This window comes from Natator depressus, chromosome 6 (genome assembly GCF_965152275.1).
Source record: "Natator depressus isolate rNatDep1 chromosome 6, rNatDep2.hap1, whole genome shotgun sequence".
NCBI lineage: Eukaryota > Metazoa > Chordata > Testudines > Cheloniidae > Natator > Natator depressus.
The window spans coordinates 63478272-63497311 of NC_134239.1; the positions used below are offsets into that span (position 1 = coordinate 63478272).

Consider the following 19040-nt stretch of genomic DNA (forward strand, 5'->3'; position numbering starts at 1 on the left):
CCAAATCCCAGAACCCAAACCCTGTGAACTTGGGGGAATTTTGGATCTGAACATTGTGTCAGATCTCAAGCAGTACTTTTTCTCTCCTCCTTCAGCCAAGTAAAACAAGAGTTTTTCCCTTTTTTAATTGGCAAAGACTCAACCCACCTCCACCTGCTCTGTGATCATTTGCCGAATGGCAGAAAACATAGGAAACAAAAAAAGCCACTCAGGCTAATTCTTATTATTTCTCCTCCTCTAGGAAAATGCCTGAAAGTTCAGTACAGCCAGTTCAACCCAGTCAGGCATGGCTGCTGGCGTAGGAAGATACTCTAAACTAGTGAGTTTGTGAATGATGTCAGTTTGGTCTCTTGATGGCTGCTGTTCTCATCAGCCAGGGCTAATAAGATGTGTGTTATAACAAAGCATGCTGAGAAGTTTAACCATATTATCGTGTATGAAGTGGCCAAGGAAATACTGAGTTTCCTGGTTCAGTACCCTTGCTGAGGCTAGCTGTATTTCACAGGTATTGCAGTGACATTCTCTGACACATTTCGCACACATGAAAGACTGCTGACTAGTTTAAAGGCCAGACATGATCACAAGTGTTTCAAAATCCAGCCCTTCTCCCAAAATACGTTTGGGGGTCTTTTTCTGTTTCTTTTCCTCCTCTCACTTGCTGTCTTTCTTTCCTCTTCTTCTTTAATATTCTACCCAGTGGATGAAACCAGGGACTGGTACAACTGTCTAGAGGTAGGTATGGTGTCGGCAAGGTTCCCCCTGACCGCTCTGCTGGTGTACCACAATAACAATCCGCAGCACCTTCTGCTATTTAAATTCTGGGGCACCCATGATATTTGGCTTGCACATTTCTGTACAGCCCAGCCCTGCTGAGCCCAAAGGCACTCAGAGCTGATATGGAGCACCCCCTGGTTTTCAAGCACTAAGACACCCCCTGCCACGTCACATCACTCCTGAAGTACTCTTTTCTAGTGAAAACTGGGCCTACGTACAGCGCTACCACGGCTTCTCAGTCCCAGCTTGCAGCACCAATTGCTATTCAAGTCCCCAGGCTTTCACATAGCTCTGCTCCTCAGTCTTGACTTGCAACTCATTACTCCTGTTTTGGACTTAATATTGAATATTATGTTTTGGTTCTTCAGCAGAGATGAATGATAACAGTAACTCAAGGACCAATTCTGCACAGCTGAATTAAGTAGTTGTAACATTGATTTTACTGGGAGCTGGATTGGGTTCTAGTGGCCCAATTCTCTCCTCCCTATAAGCACCTGAAGAAGCTGAGGGAAGAACCATTTGTGGGTCCCCAATCATGAAGCTGGTTCTACGCCATCCCCATCCCCCGAATAGTTTAGAGCAATCTTGGGGCTGCTGTACACTATGGCAGCTGGCTGTGGCCCCAACAGGCCAGTGCCCTACTTGGGGAATCACTGGAGTACAGTAGCACTCCAGCCAATCCCTTCCTCCTCGCCATATCCCCTACACTAGGGGCTGGGGGAAGGTAGCATAGGAGAGGTTATGCTTGCTCCATGCCATTCAGGGATTCCCCCCTGGCAGGAATTGCACTGTGCTTTCTGGCCTTTTCATGCCACTGGAGTGGAGAATCTGGCCCTCCGTGTTTAAGATGTAGCGATCCATCTGACAGTGAAAAAGTAAAGAACTGCTAATAAAAGTACAACTTTAAAGGGACACTTAAGCTCAAAATCCTTCTTTTAAAATGCTCGTTCCTCCTTTACTAATAAATAACACTTCTGATAGGTAAGACATAATGTTTCTACTTAGATCAGTGGTCCCTCCTTACCCTTGTCCTCATCCTCCTCCCCGTCCCCTGGGAGCTTTGATCAGGAGCCAGGGCTGGAGTAAGGCTATGGATCTGATGTGGGGGGTGAATAGGGGGCTGAGGCTGGGGCTGGAGCCGGAGCCATGGCTGGGTCAGGAACCAGGGGTCAAGGCCAGGGGCGGGTCTGGGGCCAGGACTGGGAGTGGAGCTGTGGTCAGGCCACAGTCAGAGCCAGCAGCCGTGGCCAGGTTTGGAGCCACAGATGGGCTGGGAGCCAGGGACTTAGTCTGGGGCCACAGCTGGGGGTGGGGCCAGGGCCAGGAGTGGAGCTGTGGCTGGGGCCAGAGCAGAGCTGGGAGCAGAGTGGGGCAGGGTGGCACTCCCTCCCTGCCCCCCCAAACGTTCCTCCGTGCCCCGTTAGGGGGGCACGCCACAAAGTTTGGGGACCACTGACTTAGATTGTGAGCTGTTTGAGGCAGGGAAGGTCATTTTGTTTTCTGTGTTTGTACAGCACCTAGTACAATGGAGTCCTGCTCCATGACTAGGGCTCCTAGGTGCTACAGTAATGCAAATAAATAAATAATAATTAAATATAATGATTTTAGATCCCAATTTACTTTTTGCCATTCATGGTGTTTGTTTACATTTTGTATTTTGATGCCTCCCCCACTTCACCGTGCAGGATGGAGTTCAGACACAGGAGAGAATCGGGCCCAGAAACCCTGAGATCCTTATCCATTCATAACAAAGTCTGATCTAATCAGTGACCACAAATACTAGAATTCCTAACTCCTAAGTATTCAGTGATTGTGCCAACTCTGGCCTTTTTACTTGCTGGCCACAGGAAAAAAAAAAAAAAAGGATTTGCACTATTTCCCATTCTTCATTAAAGCTCCATGTGACAACAGTTAAACAATTATCAGTAAATACAGTGCTAATGTGTTTATATGTACAAACCTGCTCGGCCCAGCTAGGGAATTATTGCACTTATATGAAAAGAGCAAAGGTTAATGTGGTGACAAAACTTCACACTTACAATGAGTGTCTTACATGCCTGTCAGTACAAGCTGTACAAGTGCAATGTCCTCTCCAAATGTAGATTTCTCCAAAGACTATATGCTTCTTATTAGAGACCTTGTGAGAAAGTTGAAGAAGGGAAGTGGGATAGGAAATACAGTGGCTTTTCCAAACGAGATGACCTCAGCCTTAGTCTTTGAACTTAGAACAGGTAATTGGTTAAAAAATAACACAATGAGTTACACAAACTCACAATGAGTTACACAAACAAAAAATAACACAAACTCACATGAGTAAGATCAGGCCCTAGGTATAAAAGGAACACAGAAGGCAAGGGCAGAGTCTGCCATCAGTCAGGTGAAGAATTAAGGCTGTATAGGGGCCTTAACTGTGTATTTTCATGCATCCATGTTTGACATTCTTTTCAATTCAATCTTGACTCTGAGTTTCCTGGATTTCTAATGTTTGGAGTTTATTAAAGCTGTTTTTTTGTTTCTTTGCTGATGAGTGATGACTACAACATTCAAAAGTGATTTTTCCTTCCTTGGTATTCTACTGTTGAGAACAGCCCACTTCCACTTTAATTGAATTGTCTCGTTAGCACTGATCCCCCACTTGGTAAGGCAACTCCCATCTTTTCATGTAGTGTGTATATATACGTACCTACTGTATTTTCCACTTCATGAATCTGATGAAGTGGGTTTTAGCCAGTGATGAGCTGCCAAAATCTTAACAACGGGTTCCCTCCTCACCCCATGAGGGGGTCGTTGCCCACCCCCACCCCCCGGGACTCCTGCCCCATCCAACCCCCCGTGTTCCTTGATGCACCTCCCCAGGACCCCTGCCCCATCCACCCCCCTCCCCTGTCCCCTGACTGCCCCCAGAACCGGGCAGAAGGGTCTCGTGGGCCACCGTAGTGGGTGCCCACCCCGCCCCTAAGAGCCAGAGAGACCTGCTGGGGGGGCGAGGTGGGGAGTCCTGGTGGTGCTTACCTGGGGCAGCTCCCAGGAAGCATATGGCAGGTCCCTCTGGCTCCTAGGGGTGGGGGAGAGTAGCTGGGGGGGAGCAAGGAGAGCGGCCGCTCCCCCACTGATCACATCAAAAGTGGCGACTTAGGCGCCGACTCCCTGGGTGCTCCATGGCTGGAGCCCCCACAGGGAAAATTTGGTGGGTGCAGAGCACCCACCGGCAGCTCCCCACCCCGCGCCCGGCCCCAGCTCACTTCACCTCCGCTCCGCCTCCTCCGCTGAATGCGCTGCCCCGCTCTGCTTCTCCCCCGCCCCGGCTTCCCACGAATCAGCTGTTCGGCAGGAAGCCTGGGAGGGCTGAGAAGCAGGCCGCGGCTTCCCGCTCAGGCCGAGGTGAGCTGGGGCAGGGAGCGGTTCCCCTGCGCCCCCCAGCCCCGGGGTTACCTGCTGTGGCGCGGGCAGCCCTGCTCGTGCCCCCCTGCCCCAGTTCACCTCCGCCTCCTTGGGCCTGAGCGGGAAGCCGTGGCCTGCTTCTCAGCCTGCCCCAGCTTCCCGTGGGAGTAGCTGATTCGCGGGAAGCCTCGGGGGGCGGAGAAGCAGAGCGGGGCGGTGCGTTCAGGGGAGGAGCCGGAAGCGGAGCGGAGGTGAGCTGGGGCCGGGGGTGGGGTGGGGAGCTGCTGGTGGGTGCTCTGCACCCACCAGATTTTCCCCTTGGGTGCTCCAGGGCTGGGTGCATTTGGTGCCGAAGGTGGGTGCCTAATTTTCCCCTTGGGTGCTCCAGGTGCCTAAGGCCGGTTAAATTTAGAAGCAGAACAACCGGTTCTACAAGGGCTTCTAAATTTAACAACCGGTTCTAGCGAACCAGTGCGAACTGGCTCCAGCTCACCACTGGTTTTAGCCCACAAAAGCTTATTCCCAAATAACTGTATTAGTCTCTAAGGTGCCACAACTACTCCTCGTTGTTTTCACAACATTCTTGTAATTTTTTTAGCCTTAAGTTATTGATACGTGATCACTACCTTAGCTGCAACTTAACAATGCAATTTGTCTGTGACTGACTATTACAGCATCACTGGTGTGCCTGATGCTGTCTATAGACATGTCAAAAGACATTTTCTTGTCCTACGGAGTTTCCAGCTTACAGCTGAGAATTGTAGCATTTGGCCCTAAGAAATCAAAAATCGCATGTACAGTTTTCTTGGAAAATTTTGTTCATCTGTGTGCTTTTGTGGGGGGGAGTTGGCTCGGAGTGAATTGGGCCAGTTAAGAAGAAGAAGGAATGATAGGGTGAGTTAACTGAAATAGCCATGCTTAATATGGGGGCCCAGAAGAAAATGAAGGACAGTCCAAACTCCACTACCACGTGTGCAGCTGAGCTAGGTGGTCAGCAGGCATGTTATGAGATAGAAGAGCTTGATGTGCATCCTATACTACCCAAAGGCTTGGTGTTCCTGCCACAAGAAATGCACACAGACCTCGAATGCTAGCAGAGGGCCTTGGAATTAGTCTCTAGACAAGATTTGGTTCCAAAAATATAAATCCACGTGGCATCTGAGGAGGAACCAGAGGGATACAGGAGAAATCTTTTGGTGTAGTACACCACTCAGTCTCTTCCCCCAGGAAGCTATTATTTTGAGAAGTGAGGGCAGGAAAAGGAGGCCACTCAGACACTGGACACCACTTCATAGTCATACAGTTCGTGGCAGCAATTCTGACAAAGGACCCACACATGATGCCAATAGGGACATTTGTCCCTAACAGCTTTTACCGTAGTGATGGTGAGCAAAGACACAGTTATCTAAATGTCACACCCAGCCCAACTAGCATTGTCCAAGCTGCTGAAATTCCAGAAAAGCCCTTCAACTGGATGGGCAGGAAGAGCAACACCAAACCGGCTTTTGCTCTGCAGTGGGGCTGGGAATGGTGGAGATGGATGAATGGGCAGAAGCAATGCTGGAGAGACCTGTCCCAGCAGCAGGGCTACAAATAGCTGCTACAGATGGATGAACAGGAGAACAGTGCTGAAGGGCCTGCAGTGAGCTGAGAGTGGCCGACGTGGGTGGACGGACAGGAAAGGCCTTTGCCCTACAGTAAGAATGAGAACAACTAATGGAGATGGATTATCAGGAGCAGAGATGATAGTAGACTTTGCCCTGCCTTGGGCTGAAAATACCTGCTAGGTACACTGGAGGATAGGAGAGAAGCAGGGGAAATAAAAACACGATTAGGAAAAGAGAGTGAGTGTCTGATTATTGTTTGCCAGTAGTTTGCCACATGCTGTGGAAGTTTAGGGCCGTAGCCCAGGAACACATTACCTCAACATATTCTCCCAGCTTTAAAGCAGGGTCTGTTCTCTGCTTGTGAAATCCTAAGCAGATGTGGCCAGACTCCGGTGCACCCAGAGATGGATCCATCATGGCTTGCTCTGCAAATGACAATGAGGACTTAAATTAGCAACAACAACAACAACAAAAAAACTGAGGAGTCCTTGTGGCACCTTAAAGACTAACAAATTTATTTGGGCATAAGCTTTCGCAAGCAACCCACATCCTTTCATATATTTATACCTGTTTCTGTATTTTCCACTAGATGCATCTGATGAAGTGGGTTCTAGCCCATGAAAGTTTATGCCCAAATAAACTTGTTAGTCTCTAAGGTGCCACAAGGACTCCTTGTTTTTTTGCTGATACCACTGAGACTTAAATTAGCTTCAGAAAATGGACACTATTTCTTCCTCCCCCTTCTCTTAAGCAGTCTCTATAATAAGGTAACTAAACTGAATCAGCTCCTTCTGCCTCCTGCAGAACTTGCTGATTAGGGAGGGTTGGGGGAGTGGGGGAAGGGAGGAGAGCGGCCTCTCTCTCTTCAGCAAACCTCTGCAACTTCCTGTCAGCTGAACTACCACACAGCAAGCACAACATACGCTTTGTGCTTGAACTGAATCCAAAGAGAACGCGGCCCATATGCTGCCTGCACTCATTTCTGTCCTTTACTACACACCTACTCTGACTCACTTTCCAACCATGTTCTCACCTTAACCCCTTCTGGGGTGCAGGGATAAAGTTTTATCACACTGCCTGGTTTCAATTGCTAATCATTTTGCATGTGAGAATACAGCCATAGTCTGCATTAGAAAGGCCATTGAAAGAGCAGATAAGGGTGACCCAATAAACAGACTGTGGTCCCATGAATTTTCAAACACCTTTTGATAAAGGTCTCTTATAAACGACTATAACAGAAAATAAATAACCAGAGGTCAAGGGGCAAAGTTTTTCATGCATTAAAAGTCAGTTAAGGAATAGGAAACAAAGTTAACGGCTACTCCTCAGAGTCAAGAGCTGTCCGTGGATGTCCCAGGGACTGGTATAAAGATCAATACTATTTTACATATGGAGGAAGAGGCAGACAGTGGGTGCTAGTTGCTGGTAATATTAAAGAGTGGTTCCACTCTGTCAGGAATCAGGGCCCACAGCAGAGCTAATCTCCAGGCAGCTTCATTAGTACAGTTGGCCAACAGCAGGCTGCCTGATTAGCCAGACCACCTAATTGGCTGGAGGGGCCAGCAGGCCAGCTCTTAAGTCAGCAGCAGCAGCAGCACCTTGCTGGATGCTCAGTGCTCATGTTCACCCCGTGCTACCTTGTTCCTGCTGCTCCTGCCCTGCCCCTGCCTTGAACCCTCCTTGCCTAATACCCTGCTCGCTCCAGTTCCTGCCCTCCAGATTGACCAATGACTCCAGCTTCCAACTAGTGACCCTAGCTCTGACCCTAGTCCTTGGTTCTGATGCCTACTCTGGACCACTATGCTAGACCACCTTTGTCCCAGTTGGCTGACACACTCTCTGAATACTGGCTATGTAAACATATTACCTTTTAATCAACACATCTGCTCCTTATGGGTAGTCAGAGTCATAGCTGCTGTTTTTAGTAACTAAAATAAGATTTTACTTTTTTACTCTGGCTAGCCCAGGAGTCTCACTTTGCCTCTGTCTCACTGACAGAATTTTTAGCCGGATCCTGACTGCAGAATTTTTATTATTAGTGAGGCAGGATTCATAAAAAAATCCAGCTTGACTTTCAGATTCCAGGTTGAGTTTTCTGGACTGATGGTTAGAAAAAGCCATTTTACTTGTAAACGACACAGAGCTGATCTGTAGCGATTGAGAGACAAACCTAGACTCTCAAGATGCCCTATTTACAGAGCCACTTGTCAGAGTAAAGCCATACTTTAAGTTACTGTGGTGGATGATGGAGGCTTATGAGGCATTCTGCAAAGATTTAAACACTTCGGAAAGTTGGGCAGCAACACAGCCAAATGCATTTAACTTGAAGAAATGTAAGATAATGAACATTGGTAAGAATGCCAGTGGCCTCTGAAATGGAGGTAACTTACCAGTAACTGAAGGTTTTTCGAGATGTGTGATCTCTACGTGTATTCCACATGTGGGCAGGCATGCACGGCATGCACCTGAGTCCAGAAATTCTAACAAGCAGTGTCCATTGGCCTGCATGTACGCAGTAGATCACCTCACGCTCCCAACGTAGGGAATGTGAGGCAGTGTGCGCTGACACCTCTCCATATCGTGAAACCAATATGATCGAAGCAGAGGGGACAGAGGACAGGTAGTGGAATACAGATAAGGACCACACATCTCAAAGTAATCTCCATTTCTTCTTTGAGTGCTGGTCCCTATGTGTATTCCACATGGAGGTGACTGACAAGCAGTGCTCAGACTGGAGCAGGGTGTGGGGAAGCCAGCAGCAAAGATTCTTGCAGTGCTGCAGTTCCCACTGCTGTATCTGCAGCAGAGGCCTGAACTAGCAAGTTCACTAGTGAATCTAGTGAATGTGTGGCTGGAGCTCCAGGTGGTTGCTCTGCACGTGTCTAGTATTGGAATGTCCTGCAGGGATACTTTATAGGCAGCTTGTGGCCTCGTGGAGTGTGCACTGACTCCATCAGGAGAAGGTCAGTGTAATCTTAGTGATGCACCCAGAAAACCACTAAGAGATTCTCTAAGAGGATATTGCTTGGTCTTGTGATCTTTCTGTTATGGCAAGAAAAAGTCTTGGTGATTTTCTGATAGGTTTGGTCCTTTGTAGGTAAAAAGCCAGGGCAAATCTGACATCGAGGGAATGAAGTATTTTATCTTTGGCAGAAGCATGGTAAATGGATACTTTGGTTGACATGGAATTCAGAAATGTCTTTGGGGAGGAACTCAGGATGGAGGCAAAGTGACACCTTTTCCCTGTGAGAAAACATATAAGGAGCATCTGCTATGGGGGCTCACAACTCTCTCACCTTCCTGGCTGAAGTGATTGCACCAGGAGAGCATTGCCCTGGGAGTCATGGCCCATAGCTCCTCTGGAGCCGTACAGGTGAAGATTTCTGTTCATTTGGGATGCAAAGGGATCTCATTGAGGTGTACACCATCGAGTGAATATTTCTCTCAGGACAGAGTTGTGAACCTCCCATTTGTGAGGTGAAGTGCCTGCTCAGGTTGTCTGCTAACGAGTGCTGAGCATCTGGGAGGTTGGATAGTGATGTGGTTCTGGATGCACCAGTTCCAAAGCCTGACTACTTCCAGACAAAGGAGAAGAAGATCTTGCTCTCCCCTATTTGTTTATGTAAAAGACGGTGGTAATGTTGTCTGAAATCACCCTGATATGGTGTGAATGTATAAGCAGGAGAATGGCTCTGCAAGTTCTATTATATTGATGTGCAACCTGCCTCTCGTGGGGTCCATGTGCCTTGTGCAGTGTGGTTGTTCAGGTGAGCACCCCAACCCAGAAGGGAAGTGATGATGGCAGTGGGGATAGGAGTGTTGAAGGGAACACCCACTCTCACGCTCTCCAGGTTCAACCACCAGGCAAGAGAGGCGATGGCTCTGGCGGGAACAGACACCCTGAAATTGATGTGATCTTTGGAATGTAGACAGACCAGAACAAGGCCTGCAGACATCATAAATGAAGCTTGGTGAATGGCATCTCACAAGTACACACAGCCATGTGGCCTAAAAGGCACATTCTGACTGTAGTTCTTGGTCTGCGAGTAATCCAGACTATCAGGCTGCTCATTAACTGAAATCTTTCTGTGGGAAGGAAAGCTTTCATGGAAACAGAGTCCAGTGTCATGCCGATTAAGTTTATTTTCTGTGTGGGTGATAAAATAAACTTTTCTTTGTTTAGGCAGATGTCCAGAGTTGCTAGAAGATGGAGCAGAAAACCCATTGCCACTCTTGGCACGAGTGACCTACTGAGAGCCAATCGTCCAGATATGGGGAAACTGTGTAACTCTGATATCTCATTTGGGCTGCCACCACAGAAAAAACTTTTGTAAACACTCTGGGTGCTGTTGCTAGCCCAAAGGGAAGGACTCTGAACTAAAATATTCTTGGCCCACCACAAGCTGCAGAAACCTTCTGCGGGAAGGAGGTATGTCTACATGAAAGTATGCATTCTTCATGTCGAGAGCCATGAACTACATCTCCTCCCATAGGGAGGGAACTATCGATGCTAATGTAAGCATCCTGAATTTCGACTTTCTAATAAAGATGGTTAGTTGTTGAAGGTCCAGAATGGGTATCCATCCTCCATCTTTTTGAAGGACTAGGAAATACTGGGAATAGAACCCTCTCCTTTGATACTGAGGTGAGATGTGCTCTATTGCCACTTGTTGTAGAAAGGAGTCCACCTCTTGATGAAGAATCACCTTGAGAGAGTGGTCCCTGAAGGGGGAAGGGAGAGGAACTGCATGGAGTATTCTTGACAGATAATATCCAAGACCCAACTGTCTGTCACGATCAAGTCCCAACTGTGGGTGAAGACTGCAAGATGGTCTCTGAATATAATGGGGGAAGAGGTTGTGGCATCTTTGGTAGAAGGCGGGTCTAAAACGAGATGCAAAAACAGCCCTTTGCAGATGGCTAGGAATGAGTAGAGGTCATGGTGGTAAAGGGGGCCAAGAATCAAGGCCTCTGGCCCTCTGATATTTCTGTGGAGGTGTGGCTGAATGCTGGGGGTAGAACACTCAAGGACAGGGGAGAGGCATGCCTATCCACTTTTTAACATGGGCATAATTTGGGAGGCAGGGAGGTTGCGTTGCTCCCCCCCCAACTGCAAGTCTCAGGCAAGCGTGAAGCGGTACCACCAGCCGCTGCTGGCAGTGCCAGCCTCTTCTTGGTGGGGGACTGAGGTGGGCTTTAGTCCCCCCTTGCCACGAGGCTCAGCCCCTCTCAATGGCCCCACCCCTGCTCCTCCTGTTCCCCCCTAAGGCCCCACCCCCAGCCAGGCCAGAAGCCAGAGCCCTAGACCACAGGTAAGGAGTCCCCAGGATGGGAAAAACAAGCTATACTACCTAAACTATACTAATATAAAAGCTATGAGGTATAAAAATTATTTACAACTCTATGTACAGTTTCTATCTGGCCACGGTCAGAGACAGGATATTGAACTGGATGGACTGTGGGTCTGATCTAGTATGGCAACTCCTGTGAACCTAAATATGAATTTAGGAGTCTAATTTTAAGAACTCAGGTTTGAAAATCTTGACCTTCATTAAGAGTTGAATCAAGTAGCCTGTCCAGTACAGAGAAGCAGCTTAAAAATTAGATGGTACTCCTGGCTGCATTAAAAGTGATTTCAAATGTTCTGACAGTTATGATGAACTCTTCTGGAAGTGTTTCAGAGTAACAGCCGTGTTAGTCTGTATTCGCAAAAAGAAAAGGATGCACCGATGAAGTGAGCTGTAGCTCACGAAAGCTTATGCTCAAATAAATTGGTTAGTCTCTAAGGTGTCACAAGTACTCCTTTTCTTTTTGGAAGTGTGTGTGTCTAATTTTGGTTGCCTCTTTCTTTGCCCTGATTGGCTTTTCACAAGCCTTTGCTGACTGGCTGCCAGTCTGCACAGCCTTTCTGGCCTGTTCCAGCCTTTTCTCTCATGGAGTGGGGCAGCTGCCCCACTACAAAGAGGTTAAAAAATATTCATAGAAAAGCAATAAAGTTGTTAGAGGTCTAGGTGGGATTTACATTTGACGAGAGATTATATAAATTTAGGATTATTTGGGATAAAAAGGTAAAATAGCAAAGGAGACTTGATTGGTGTATTCAAAATTATGAAGGACACAGCGAAAAGTGAAACATCCCTCTCTCTTATCCTGGCCAATAATATGAGACCAAAAGAGTCGGTCGATAAATCTAAAGGGCAGTACACTCAGAGCAAACAAAAGGTACTACGTCTTTACATAGTGTATGGTCACCCTTTGGAACTGAGCTGATAGTACTGGACCTTGTGACTTCCCCTATGGGTGATTTTTTAAAAAGGCTGGATAATTTTATGACCATTATGACAGTTATAACTATGCAAATTCATGGTAAGAGGGATTAAACTGGCTCTTATGTTCAGGGTTTGAGCTCCCCAGAGACAAGAAGTATTTTTTTCCTTCAAGAGGAGGACTGTACAAGTGACCAGGTGCTGTGGGGCTCAGGGGTGCAACTTACACTGAAGCATCAAATATTATCCACTGCCACAGTACATTACCCAAACCTTCAGCAGGTGGGCTGCTTGGAGGGTTCCAAATACTCTGAAGGATAGTAGTACAATCAGAGCAGGCTCTTAATAGAGTGGAAAGAAAAATGAAATTCAGTAAAGGAATAATCATCACACAAACATGACATGGGCGAGCACTGGCTAGGCAGGAGTGCTACAGAGAAGTGTCACAGGCCTCAGAAGATGACAAACTGAAGAAAAGTCAGCAATGTGATGCTGTGACCAAGGTTAAATGCTGTATCTGGTTGTATTAGTAGAAGGATAGTATCTATCTCCATCTTGGCAGTTATTCTGCTCTTCTTAACCCAGGTTAGGGATGTAAAGAGATGTTATCAAGAGGGTAGTGTTCTATTTTGATTAGCCAAAAAGGACAGGGCAAGAAATAAATGGACTTAAACTACAACAGGATAAATTCAAGGTAAATATTAGGATAAATATGTAAACATTAGGACAGCTTGAGCAATGGAACATGCCGCTGAGGGAATTCTGTGGGCTTGTCGGCAGTGGAAGCATTCAAGGTTAACGCTAGACAGCTATCTGTATCCGAGGTGGTTTCGGGATAATGAAATCAATCCTGCCGCAGTCAGAGGGATGGTCTAGATGACTCACTAGAAGTCCTTGCCAACCCTAATGATATGATAACCCAGCAGGCCTCCTGCCTCCCATTTCCATCACGAGGCTCACTCTTCCAACTGCCTGTTTTAAAGTTATCACAAACTGTTTGTTTTTTTAAAAAGACAACTTTTCCAGCTGTTCACACCCATCTTAAAGTGCTGTTATTGTCAGAAAAGTGACCGTAACAATGGCAGATCTCTCATTCGACAGATCTGTTCCCAGTGTGCGCTCAGCTGACTATTGGCTGAACTTAGTGAAAAAAGTTATTACTGGTTTTCTACTGCTGAGAGACATGCTGGGCTAGCATAGGTAAGAGGGAGCAAGCTGGAGTCAGTCTTTACTTTTAGATCCAGGATGAATTTTTAAGGCTGGCAGAAAAAAAAAAAAAAGCTTGATTTACAAACTGAACATATCAGATCTGGAGGTGATGAGAGAAAATGAGAATGGAATTTTTCAGGGAACTACTGCACTTCTTAAAGGACATGACTACTCCATGACATTCCATGGTCACATGACTGCAGGGTCATGCCGAAACCAAGATTAGTATAGCCTCCTTAACTAAAAGCTGGAACTGCAGTAGAATCTCACTCTCCCCAGTCATTAGGAGGGTAAATGCTGATATCTTCCAAGCATGTCTTCCAAGAAATTCCTTAAAAGCACATATATCAAAAGCATTTAAAAATAACTTTGCTTGCTTTTATTCCATGTACTCTAGTCTCTTTTTCAGGGTCTGTGACTATAGACCTAAGCAGTACTGGCATTTCTATTACTTGTGTTCCACATCCTTGTCCTGTGAATTAACATTGGCATCTGTACAGGAAATATTTGCTGTGGTCTAAAGATTAAAACAGAAAGGTAGAAGTCAGAAGTCCTTTTCCTAGCTCTTCTGCTGACAGACTGTGTAACTTTGATCAAGTCACTTGATTTAACTGCTTTGTAGTTCAGTTTCTGCATCTATGAAATAGGTACAGTGATATTTGCCTACCTTAAGAAATGCTCAGCATTTTAGTGAAGTGCTTCCAGATCCACATGTGAAAGGAAACCTAAAGAAGCGCTAAGTATTACTTCTACCTGGGCAGTACAATGTATCCATCTGTGTTACTCCAACTGCTGCCCAATTGTATCCCCCCTCCTTTTCCACGTAGGAGATAAAACTCCAGAGAGATGGCAAGACACACGGCTAAACTTCCACATGACTCTCACATCTAGGATGGTGGGCTGTTGAAAGCCCAGTGTTACCACGGTGGGCATTCCAGTTTCAAAGCATTTTTGCCCGATGCCACCAAAGAGGGGCAATAGGATTTGAAAAGCTAAAGAGAAATATAAATTTGTTTCCACTGGTTCCCATTCTTCTTTTTACAACATACCAACATCCATTTAGAAACTGGGAGGGAAACACCACCTCACAGGCTCTGACCTCTGTGACAGTTGTGTAGCTGGAGCCATATGCTACACAGACAGTTATAAAGCCTGGAGAACGTTAAATGGAGAAGTTTCACTTCCATGTGTTGAGCAAGTGGTAGTGGTGGGTGGGTGGGTGGAGGAGGACATAAAAATAAAACCGTAAAAAGATTAATTTGCAGAAGGAATGAGGCCTCCAAGCTCATCCTTTGCATCCTTGTAAAGCAGCACAGTTTTGATTAAAGCCATGTCACCAAGAAGAGGCGGAGAGAATGCTAACAACAAAACAACATTAAAAATCTTTGGAAAATTAAGACCTAGAATTCCAACCATTTGCAGTATAATAAACCCCACCCAGCCCAGAAAGCTGTGCTAACCAAACAGGAGTTCTGGTCTACCCATGAGGAAACATAAGAAACTGTCACACCTGGCAGCCACCCACCCACATTCCCATTTCCTCCCTGGTTTACTGCAGAATTGTATTCCTCAATGCCCTTGCCTATGCTTAATGTGTCTGTTTCCAGCAGAACCCCCCTTCATTCAGAAGGGGAGGTTATAAATTAGCTACAATGCTGCCTGAGGGGCTTAGTCACAGCACAGCAGGTATTGATTTAGGGTGTTTTAAAGAACTTTTTTTAATTGGAAGTTTTCTAGAGAAAACGTACAGGCTTTGTGAAAAGCAGACATGGAGCCACAGAGTCTCAGAACAAAGGATAACGTACACCACTGCACAGTATCATCTTCTAATGATCTGGATTAAATTGGCCCTTTTCAAAGTTCTAAGTGTAGTTCCATGAGTTCATGAAACACTATTCCCAAATCTTTGCTGACAGGATTCTCATGTTACTAGGGTGCCTACCTGAACTCCCATTTCTTGAGGAAAGACAGGAGCTGTCTCAATTCCTCCTTCCTTACCTCAGTGCAGCCTTTGGCATCATGGAGCACTCCTTCTCCCTAGACTTAGCCCCCCAGCCAATGCAATGATTCCTGCACTTCTCTCCTATTCTGGCTCTGTTCTTACCAAACTGTCTCCAGTATGGGCTCCTCCTCTGGACCCAGTTCTCTGTTGTCCCAACAAGACTCCATTCTTGGCCCTCAGTTGTTTTTCCATCTACTTTTCACTCCACTCGTCTTTTCACTGCGTATAATAACCATAGCTACTGCTGTTACTCCTCAGACCATTTTTCAACTTCTGTGACTTTGTCCCCGACCCACATTGTCTGGCTTTCCATTTCCTGCAGCTTTCAAAAACAGACATGGTTCTTTGGGCATGAGGCGCCTCCCCAAGCATAATTTCATCTCAACTCAGCCCTTCCATTGGCTTCCATGGTTTGCAGCTTCAGCATTGTCTTTTGCTCTGGACTCCCTCTCCTCACCCACGTGTGTCTGTCCATCCACACCTCTGCAACACTACTGCTTTACATCAGCGTTGGAAACCAACCCCTCCCCCCAATCTTCTCTCGCTGTTGCAGCTCCTCTCTCTATAGGTTCCCCAAGCCCCTGCTCTCCAGACTCAGACTCAAAGGCTCCTGGTATTCTTCCCACGCCAGATCCTCCTCACAACACTCCACCAGTTCTTGAGGCATTTCTGGAGAGCCAGTTCATTGCTGCTTGTAGCACCCGCAACAGCAACGGAAAGTTAGTACTGTGTGAACACAAGAAGGCCCGATCCCTGCTCCAACCTCTGTTTATAAAGTGTTGTATGGATTTGCTCTACCCACCCACGTCATTTAGCAGCAACCTCCTACATGTCCTTTTGCACATGCGCATTCTGCTTTCTAAGACAGCCTTACCTGGGCAGCTCATTGCATTCTCTGTTTATATTGTGGTAGCAGCTAGAGGCCCAATCATAGACCAGGGTCCCATTGGGGTAGGCACTGTACAGACAGACAATCCAGGTGCTTGAGGAGCTTGTAACAACCTTCCTGTTTTACTCCGAGTTCTTAAATCACAGCTGGAGACAGTTTTCCTTTTATTCCTCTCTTAACTATACTGCACTGACAGAGCAAAATAGAAGCAGGAAGAGAGAAACGCAAGAGTTTGCAGGATGTTGTTTTTAAACGTGTTTTGCTTTATCACTCCCCTTTCATATTCCAGGCACATTACATCTATTTAAAACAGACTAAACCCAGCACATCAAAAAATAGACAGCAGAGAGACCGGTTTCCCACCCCTGTGAAGAACCCACCTCACTCTGCATGCCTCACGTCCAGAGGAGGTTGGGCAAATAGGTGAGTCACTTCGCATGTTTTGCCAGAGAGGTTGGATTTGGTGTCTGTCACACCAAGATGCCTCAGTATGGGGAGAGGAAAGCATTTCAGAGCTCCATCTTGTTTATTCCAAGTAACAAGCAGCTAGAGTTCCTCAGCTATTACAACTGCTATACCATCACAGAGGGGGAGAGGCAGTCACTCAAACAGGTTGGGCCTAAACCATGTAGAACTTTGCAGATCAAAATCTGCCCTTAACACACCAGACATCAGGTAGCCAATGCAGAGCATGGAGAGAAGTATCACTGCTCAGCAAGCTGCTTTATTCTAACTAGCTGCAATTTCTGGGATGGTTTGAAGGTTGAGCACATTATAGACAGTAACCTCAAGGCAACAGAGGTAGGGAACAAGTGAGGCCTGGGGCTGAAAGAAATGGATGCAATCTTGTCAAGCAGGGACAGCAAGCAGCAGTCTTTTGAACAGCTACTTAAACTTCAAGTAGCCACCTCAGGATCATCAAAAGCCCTGGATGGAGAACCTTAGAAGCGAACAGCAGGCATACCCCACCAATGTGGGTTGCTGAGGTAGGTTCTGCCATCTAAGTTTGTTTCCCCTCAACCTGTAAGCATTTTTCATCTTATCTGTCCTGAGTCTCGGGCAGCTGGCTCTCATCCATGCGTCAGTCTGCATGTTAGGACACTGACCAAGTCAGAAGAGATTGAGTGGGCTATTAGCATACTGAAGACACTATTGCCCATACTTCATTACCCACCTTGACAACTGCATATGCTAATTGAAGAGAGGCAACAATACTAGACAAGGCCCCTTAGATCAGATGAGCAATTGCCCAAGACTATTCTCCAGCACTTCTCAGAAAAGGAGCAATGAAGCCACTTGGTGACTCAATTTCATCTTCCTAACATTGGTGACACATCACCATCATCTCATGATTTAACAGTTTTAGATTTGTCAGCTGCTATCTAGAAGGATCAATATGGATAACTGAGCTTCATCCACTGCCAGGAGAATAGCAGCACCATTAAGATAGGCCTGGCTATAGCGTAGCAGCTAACTTGAAGTAACTGGTTTCAGAGACCAGGAGCCTCCCATTATTAAAGAGGTCATACAAAATAAATGTGCAGTGTGGCCTGCTCTGAGAGGTTACAGAGTGTTTCCTTCCCCTCCCCCGTCCACCCGGGGCTCAAGTTTAGCCTATTTAACTATTGCAAAACACCCCCATAAAAACCAACTGTCAGAGGTGTGTCATCAAGACAGACAGAACCATCCAAAGACAAATGGTGGCCTGTTTCCAAAGGCTGGCACGCTAGGGCCCTGCACAGCAAGGGGAGCCGCACAAGTACTACGCACAAAGTCTGCTTTTAAAGCACAGCATCCTAATTATTCCTCAGCAAGCAGCATGCAAGTAGCACAGCTATTTCCTTCATCAATTATTAACAGGGCAAAGCACATTCATTCAAAGAACTCTGCAGAATGGTGAGCAGCTTCTAGCTCCATGCTCACGCCCTGGAATATGCCAAAGGATCCTTTGCCATTCAAAGCATTTATCTTTTTTTTAAAACCAAACCGCCATTAAACATTCAGGGGAGACAGTTAAGCAGTTACTGCTACAAAGCACCTTATGGTAGATACCACAGTCTTTCAGGCTTGAATAGTTTTGCGTAACTGAGAATGTGCAAACATAAAGCAGAAGATCGCTGCAGCCTGTGCAATATGTTTGAAGGACATTTGTCAAACATTAGTAGCATGGTGGCTGGGCCTGGAGCTCTTCCCTCATGGGCAGTGTGTACTGCGTACCAGTTAGGTGAAGTTCTGCTGGATAAAATTCCATATGATCCAATGTAACCCATCTCTCGACCAGCCACCTCCCACTCCACCTTTACCTCTTAAATTGGCCCTATGTTTCTGCCAAACTGCACTGTAGAAATGCTAGGTCCAAAGGGCCTCCAATATCACAGGTGGAAGTTTAGCATAGGCCCTGGGGTGTCCTGCAGGTTTTATGTTAGGAAGATGTTCTTCTACACTAAGTATGGAAAGATTTTCTCCTGAACTTCCTTGATATGGGGCAAGAGAGAGAGCATGGATGTTTTTGTAGGTTTTCCCCACCCCCAACAACTTGGAAAGACGCTGAAACATGTTCAGATGGGTAGAGGAGCCTCAAGCAAGTCTGAGTACAAGAGTTACACTGTAAGCATCACTAGGGAGAAAGCGCCCCAAGACTATATGCTTTCAGCAGTCCCTGTAAGTGCCAGTGAAATTTTGCATTGAAGGAGTAGGTGAGGGTTTGGCTATGATTTGGGATGAGATTTATTTATGCATTTTGACTCAACTGCTTTTACTTGGTGTTTTCACCTTGTAAAATATGTAGTCCCTCTAAAAGCCTAACTAGAACACAGTTACTAATGTACAAACTCTGAAATCTGAAAGTAATTAGAATAATTTAATCAGAAACTTCAGTTTACCAGAGAGTCTAGTTCAAAACATAGCTCATA

At 46.3% G+C, this 19040-nt stretch overlaps 1 long non-coding RNA gene across 1 annotated transcript in view; it reads right to left on the reverse strand.

Moving 5' to 3' along the window:
* The window catches only part of LOC141990075 (uncharacterized), a 36251-nt gene extending 20063 nt beyond the window's left edge, over window positions 1-16188 (reverse strand). The window contains exons 1-2 of the long non-coding RNA XR_012640070.1: window positions 16114-16188; window positions 6078-6187 (exon numbers count right to left, since the gene is read on the reverse strand). This is a non-coding gene — a long non-coding RNA (uncharacterized LOC141990075). The remainder of the gene's footprint in view (window positions 1-6077; window positions 6188-16113) is intronic.
* Between the last annotated feature and the right edge of the window lie 2852 nt (window positions 16189-19040).